Below are 7,774 nucleotides of genomic sequence, written 5' to 3' on the forward strand. Positions count from 1 at the left end.
GATCTGAGCCACATCTTCTACACCTACACCACAGCTCACAGCAATGCTGGATCCTTAACCCACTGGGCAAGGCCAGGGATTGAACCAGCAGCCTCATGGTTCCTAGCTGGGTTAGTCAACCACTGAGCCACCAAGTATTTTTTAACATTAAGAAAAAATATATATGAAATGTACCAATAAGAAAAAAATGTGAAATGTATCAAATGTATCTGATGTATCAAATGTATCTGAAGAAAAGACACAGCAGCAAACTCTGAAAATGTATCAAATGTATCTGATGTATCAAATGTATCTGAAGAAAAGACACAGCAGCAAACTCTGAAAATGTATCAAATGTATCTGATGTATCAAATGTATCTGAAGAAAGACACAGCAGCAAACTCTGAAAAACTTTGGGACAGCTGTGGGACACCCCTTCTCAGAAATACTTGAGGACAATTGGCTCTTTCTGAGGTAGTTAAGGGACATGTCTACCTCCTTACTAAAAGATGCATTGATTGTATTTAACTACTGCCTCAGGCTCTATGAATTTAAGATAAAGTTGAAAGACTCAATTCTCACCAAACTGTTGTCTCAGCACAAATAAAATCAGATGGGAATGAACCAACCCCTGTACCTTACAGCTCAGGGTCCATATAGTAGAAACAAGATAGAAACAAAATGATACACAGAAAACACCAAGATTACTTTGCAATGTATCAGAGAAGCCAAGGACAGAGAAAGACATTGCTGACAGCGCTTCCCACAGGGGCATTGAGGGACTAGAATGAAAACCTGCCCCCCTTCTCTGAAATTATACCCACCACCCATGAAGAGGTATAAAGGGCAGCTGAACCTGCTGCCCAGAGAACTCTTGAAACTTACATGGAAATTTATACTTACTTTCTATCCATCATTTCTGAGCCCTCTTGATCCCTACTTCCAAAATAAACACCCTACTCAAAAGCTGAGGAGACAGATATGAGCTTTGCCTCCTGTTGCCTTGCTTAACCACGAGCACTAAAGCCTTTTCTCCCTGTAAAAGACCACTGCCTTAGCACTGGCCTTTCTATTTGTTGCACAGTGGGCAACAAGCCCACTTGCTCAGACAGGAACATCAGATCCTTTGGTTTTATGGAGTCATTGTGGTTTCCGAGTATGTTGTGGGAGAGCTGACATATCCCCATCAAGAGTTCACGGCTTTAGTTGTGAACCATCAAGACACCATTAAAAAAAAAAAAATCTTGGATTTAGCAGATGTATTATGAACAACATAAGCCCAGTATACACATATGACCATATTAAAGTGTCCTATTAACTGAATAGGCAATTATAAATTTTTCAGCTCAGTAGATGAAACAAAATCAATTAATTTTGTATCATCCTTACTCCAATTCTCCACGTTCTCTACAAATTAAGGTCAATGCTTTAATTTATAGAGAACACTATTGCTTAATTTTCACTCCCGTTAATGCATACTGTCTTCACATCGGAAAAATAAACGTCTAAGAGTTGTATATACAGATACAGCCTTTAAATAAGGAGGAATAAAAGCCTATATAATTATAAGTTCAGACTATCACTTTGTTTTTTATAATGTGTAACAAGTAACAATCGCAAAAAGTAGTAGAATGCATATCTGTGGTCGGATTAGAATTCATCTCCAAGGTAAAAATTCCTTTTCAAGGAAAGTAGCTTCTCAAAAATCACTGGTGCTTTAACACAAAAGTAACTAGAAGTGATACATCTGAAAATGTCTTACTTGGATCTGCTGCATCTTTAAAACATCAGAATATTAAGAAAACTTCCAAAATGAAAAATAAAAATACTACAGTCTCTGGTCTGTTAAACTTCCAGCTTTTAGAAATACATTCACATTTATAACTATATATCTTGAGATAATACTGATGAGAACAATTTTGTGTAGTGTTATAACTACCTAGAATAATTATAAGGGAGTTCCTGTGTGGCTCAGTGGGTTAAGGAGCCAGCACTGTCACTGCAGTGGCTTGGTCCGCCTGTGACACAAGTTTGATCCCTGTTCTCTAGAGCCTCCATGTGCCTCAAACGTGGCCCCCCCAAAAAATAGTAGTAATGATTTTAAGAAGGGTATTTTACTATTTTGGAGAAAGAAATGAAACTATGTCTAGCAAAAACAGATTAAGCATGAGCACTATCAACACTGACACTTGTAACTTGCAAGCACAATTTTCTGGAAATTCTTATTTGATAAAATAATTCAATTCAAATCATTTATGCTGTTGGATATATGTTCCATAGATATATATTTCAAAATAATTAATGAACACCAGCCCAAAATAATGGTGTATTAACAGACATAGCCAGTGAGCAACTGTCACCCCACACGGAGTAGATCTTTAACTTGTTCAATGCACAATTCCAGACAGACCCTCTGTTGTCCTCACCCGAGTCTCCACTAAACAGTTGAAAAAGCATGATCCATTTGGAATCATTAATAATCCTGAGCTCCAGAGGAGGGGAGAGAAGGGAGAGGAGGAGGAAGAAGAAGAAAATAACTCTGTGGTAACAAGGAAAAGTCAGCAATGAAGTAAAGTTCCTGGAAATACAATTATCCTAACAATTACTGGCTTTATATATGACAAAATAAAATAATCACAGTTGCAATTCTCCAAGGTATAGTCCTGCATTATTCTTGGGTTAAGGCAAAACAAAGAGTTGTGATAATCATGAGATGAAATCTTGATTGTTTAGAAAGGTCATGTTTTTCTCTGCCTTGAAGTTTAAAGAAGAGAGGTGGAATACTCTGGGTCCTCTCTGTGACACAGACCTCGAGTTCTGTGTCCTAGTGTAGGGCTGTGCATGACATAAAAAACTAACATAAGGTCTGCTGGTCAGTGCACATTCTGTGATAAAATGGAACCCACAATACCACAAGCTGTCTTGTCCCAAGTGAGAGTGTAATTACTCTGAATGGGTAAGCTTAATACCGTTTAATACACTCCCCAGTATTCAAGTACTTTGTTTTCCCAAACACATGGTGCTGCTCCCCCCTCTGCTTTTGTTCCAGCTGTGGTACCCACCCTGCAAAAATTCCTTCCTGGAATTTTTGGGAGCCTCTGTCCAAGCCCCAGTCCTGCTACCCCTGGATACAATTTTTATCTGGTGACATAAACATGGGTCCTCTTCAGAATGCCTCTAAAAACTAACTTGCTTTTCATGTCTTTCCAGTAAATAATCATACATTGTCTTAGATTGTTTGTAAACCATTTCTCCTAATTATTACAAAGCTTAGCACACACTTTTATTCTTATGCCAAGTACTGTGATCAGCACATTTAACCCTTACATCAATCTAATGAATAAAGGGTCTACCATAATTCCTAATTTGTAAATGGGAAAAAAAAAGAATACTCAAATGCTCAAAAGTACTTAAATAATACACAAGGGCATAACACTTTACTACTTAAGCAGAGCATGCACTCAAATCTAAAGCTCTCTCCAAAGATCTTGTTCTTTGCCACTGTGAAATACGACCTCACGAAAATGCCTGTTCACCTCAACTAGGCTGTAAACTAAGGTAAAAGAGAGTGTCTTCTTACGTCTTTGAATACCTCACACACTTAGCTTAGGGTTGAGCAGGTTTTAAGAGATTCCAGTAAGGCACAGAGAATGTTCCAGAATATGTTCTACAGGCTCCATAAGATGTTCTTTTGGGTCTTCACCTGTACTATACATGCTTAAATGTCCAGTCAACTAAAAGCAGAAGCCTCAAGAAATTAAATTCCTCACAGGAAGTTAGTCTGTATCTGTAAACTGGATAATGATCAGAGTAGCAGGCTGCTTTTCAAGACACTAGTTCTGCTTCTGTTTCATATTTTATTCATTCTACTCAAGTTGCCCTCAAAATATTGCTCTAAACAAATGTTTTCTATTTGCTAATAACCTTATAAATTTTGTTTCACTAAGTGGATGAATGTTTACAAAGGAGACAAATAAAAGTATCTTTCTTTCCATAGTAAGCATAGTATTAAAAAGAGGCATCCACCCATATCACTTTGTACAGCAAAACTGCAATCAAGAAAAAGCACAGCCGACTGAGGGACAGCATCCTCCCCACACACACAACCATGAAGCTCCACAAAGAAAGAGCCATAGAGATGCTAGACGTGCAAAAGCCATTGGAAAGTACATTCGGGTAAAACTATCATATTATATTCATATATAATTACTACCAAAGTCTTTCACTAGCTTCATGGCACTACAGGGAAATGAACAACGACAACAACAACAAAATACACCTATGTACAATTGTGTTCACTATTAAGTAATGTAACCACTCAAAATACTGACAGGGTTGAGTGCAATTTTGCATCAGGTTGCTGGTAACGCTGACAATTTGACCAAGCTTCTGCCACATGGCTTAAGAGTCCGCCAAGCCATTAATGGAATTGCATTTCCACCGAGGGGAGCTGGGGCAGGGGGTGGATCCATCATTCCTAACATCACACACTTCCCCAAAATTGATTCAGATGATTAACTGTGTCAGCTCTTCAAATCAGCACTCAATCACTTTGGAAGGTAAATCTCTTCATTTCAACTCCTACTTTACATTCCCATAAAATGCAAAAGCACACATTGCACACCTGGCATGTAATAATTTAAATGAAAAGACAAAATCAATAATTTGCTCCACAGCATAGTTTCTTACTGGCAGCTTCACTGAATCCACCATTAATTTCAGTCCCTCCCCACACACCCATTGAACATAAGTCAGAGCTATTCCACAGATATTAAGGGGGATTGTTGTTTGTTTGGTTTTCTTTTAAGGAGAGTACAGGAAGAACAAAACACAGGCTTTTAAATACTCCATGTCTGAGTTACACTGTTTGTTGGACCTCTCTAAAATGAAAAATACACTAAAAATTCTGAGGCAGGACTGTCCCGCCATATACGATAAACTTTTCAGCAGCAATGCTTACAAAAGGGAACACTGCCAAATAACCATATCTATCTATATCTATCTATCTATATTGACATATAGATACATATGAGAAAAAGTTAAAGCGTAAGCTAAAGAAAGCAAAGTAAAAACATATAATTTGGTAAAAGTAGGAAGTTTAAATTTTTAATAATGGTCCCTGAGCTAATTCAACTTCCCCATTGGTATAAACCACACACAGAAACACACAGTATGTTTCTCTTCAAACATCTTCACAGTTTCTGTAATGTCGATGAGAAAGGGTAAAGGTATCTGCTTAAAGCTATAATGCAGCTAATCCTATCATAATGGTATATTTCTAAGCCCATGGACTATAACCTCATCACTCTAAACTGTCTATCTATTGTCCCCCTTTCGAAGTTAACTCATGATAAACAAAAGTGCATCTCTTCCACTCTTCTGCTCTGTGTTTTCCCAAATCAATCTACCCTATGTATGCTAACCGAAACATTCCATAAATAATGCTGTGGTGCACATACATTAAAGTTGAGAGAGTTTCTGCCTCTGAAGCAGCTAGTGATAGAACTAAGGACACAAGGATTCAATTCCAAGCCAAATATTAGGCGGGTGGTTTGAAAATATCAATCCAAAGAGGCCTAGGGGAAAAGGATACAAGCCTCCACTGCCACCACCCTCCCTCTTCCCTCCCGGATTCCTCTCTTGTTCTCTTCCTCTCTCCTCTCCCGTGGCTTCTCGGAGAGACAATCAGAGCAGGAAAAACTGGATTTAAATTTAGTGAGACACACACTGGGAATATGTAATTCCCTGAAGGAAAAGAAAAAAAAAAAAAAACTGCTACAAAGGGGTGTGTGTGGAGGGTTGTTGGCAACATGTCTAAGTGACAACCCTCCCCACCCCCACCCTAATACAGCACAAATCCATAGATTCTTCCTCAACCCTCTTCTCCTTCCAGTTCCCAGTACTCTATCCAACTTGACCCTTAATCCAAATAACATAGAGATCCACAGGGCATCCACTGTGCAAGAGTGTGTCTCTGAGTATATAAGCCCAATTTTTTGGAAACCCCTGAATCCGGACAGTTGTACCAGGCAAGGGATCTCCCACCAGGGAAGGGGTGAAGAAAGGGAGAAAAAAAGAGAGAGAGAGATGGAGACAAGAGGAAAGGGAGGAAGAGCTGCGCTCTAGGGCGAGTGACTGCAAGGAAGACAGGGAAGAAAGAAAGGCTGGGAAGGAAGTGGGGCTGGGAGAGAGGAAGAAAGGGATGAAAGAAAGGCTGGAAGGGAGAAAGGAGGGGAGAGGAGAGAGGGATGTTGGGAAGGATGAGGGCGGGAGGGTTGGGGAGCGGGGAGGGAGGGGAGGATGGAGAGGATGGGAGGGATACAGGGAGGGAGGGAGGCAGGCAAGGATGGAGGATGCTCTGCCCGGGACTCACCTCTGTGGGTCGGTGGGAGTTTCTCGCCCTTCTCTTTCTCGCCGGTTCCCAGGAGCTGGAAGGGTAATCACAGAAGGGGCTGGGAAAGCGGCGGCGGGGATGAGGGCAGCAGCAGCTGCAGCCGCCTCTGGCCGAGGTGCGGTGCCTCCTGCTCCGCCCGCCAGCCCGGGTCTCCGCCTCACTCGGAGCTGGATGCGAAGCCGCTCCCCCCTCCCCCCGCCCGCCCCGCGTCCTGCCCAAGCGCGAGCGGCAGCGGCCCGGATCGCCGCTAGGGGAAGCGGCCAGTGCGCAGGCGCAGCCGCTTGCTCGCTCGCGCGCCCCCGCGGCCCCCGCGGCTCCACGGCCTCCGCGGGGGTGGGGGCCACGGGCACGCGCGGTCTTGGAAGCGCCGAGCGGGCTGGGCGGGGCGGGGCGAGGCGGAGCTGGGGAGGCCAGGCGGGCCGCGCCGCAGGTGGGGGGAGGGGGCAGCGGAGAAGGGGCATTGCCAAAGGGCGCAGGTGCTGTGTCCATGACAACCGCGTTATCCTGCGGGCGGGCCGCGGTGAGCGGCTAGAGGACCAAGAGCTGACCCTAGGTGCGGGAGAGGTCCTGGTGGGAAAAGGGGACAAGGGTTGCAGGGCAGAAAGAAAGGGTGAGCATGGGAGGGTGCGTGGCAGGAGGAGGGCCGGGCACCATTGCAGTGAAGGCAGTGACTGGAAGGCGGTTTGTTGAGACCTGGAGTGCCAAGAGGATGGGGATTGGACTTTAAACGGGCCTAGAATAGGATAGAAGTGTTAAAACAAATGAAACATTTGCTCATTTCACAAACGTTTATTGAGTGCTGCCTCTGTAGAAGGCATTGTGATTCTTTCAGCGTTTCAAAGAATACCACTGAGCCCCTAACTTGTACCAGGCACCCTACTTAGGCATTTTGAGATATCAGAAGATGTTTAGTATACGTTTGTCCTCGCACAAGTTATACTTTAGCTGGGGAACTTACACAGAGATTTCAGGGAGCGTACGTAATCTTTGCCTACCACCATCAACTGGGGCTTGATGGCAGTGGAATGTAACCATTAGCGAAGTGCTAGAACCGAAAAAGATACACAGATTTATCAAATGAGAAACGTAAGTTACAGTTACCTTTGTTCTGCCACAGTGACAAGTGACTTTTTTATAAATCAAGAGACAAAAATCAAGACAAACAAATCTATGACAGTTTGGTACGACACAAGTGATACTGTGTTTACAAAAAGCAAAGTGACCTCCTCGCCTACAAGCATCAGTGTGTTTGTTCATGCCGACAATTGTATGGATTTATATCACATGCTGCATGCATTTCTACACTCCTTCTTCATTGGCAACGTCAGCTCTGTTACATTCCGCTCTCATTCCCAAGCTGGTATATGCAATTGTTTTAACATTGTGAACATCAAATCCATG

General features: G+C 42.6%; 1 protein-coding gene across 1 annotated transcript in view; it reads right to left on the bottom strand.

The window, feature by feature from the left end:
- The window catches only part of LOC125128451 (catenin alpha-2-like), a 439,297-nt gene extending 432,765 nt beyond the window's left edge, over positions 1–6,532 (bottom strand). Inside the window, exon 1 of the mRNA XM_047782796.1 lies at positions 6,353–6,532. The gene's annotated coding sequence lies outside the window, so the exon portion shown is untranslated. The remainder of the gene's footprint in view (positions 1–6,352) is intronic.
- Positions 6,533–7,774: the final 1,242 nt, after the last annotated feature.

This window comes from Phacochoerus africanus, chromosome 5 (assembly GCF_016906955.1).
Source record: "Phacochoerus africanus isolate WHEZ1 chromosome 5, ROS_Pafr_v1, whole genome shotgun sequence".
Classification (NCBI taxonomy): Eukaryota; Metazoa; Chordata; class Mammalia; order Artiodactyla; family Suidae; genus Phacochoerus; species Phacochoerus africanus.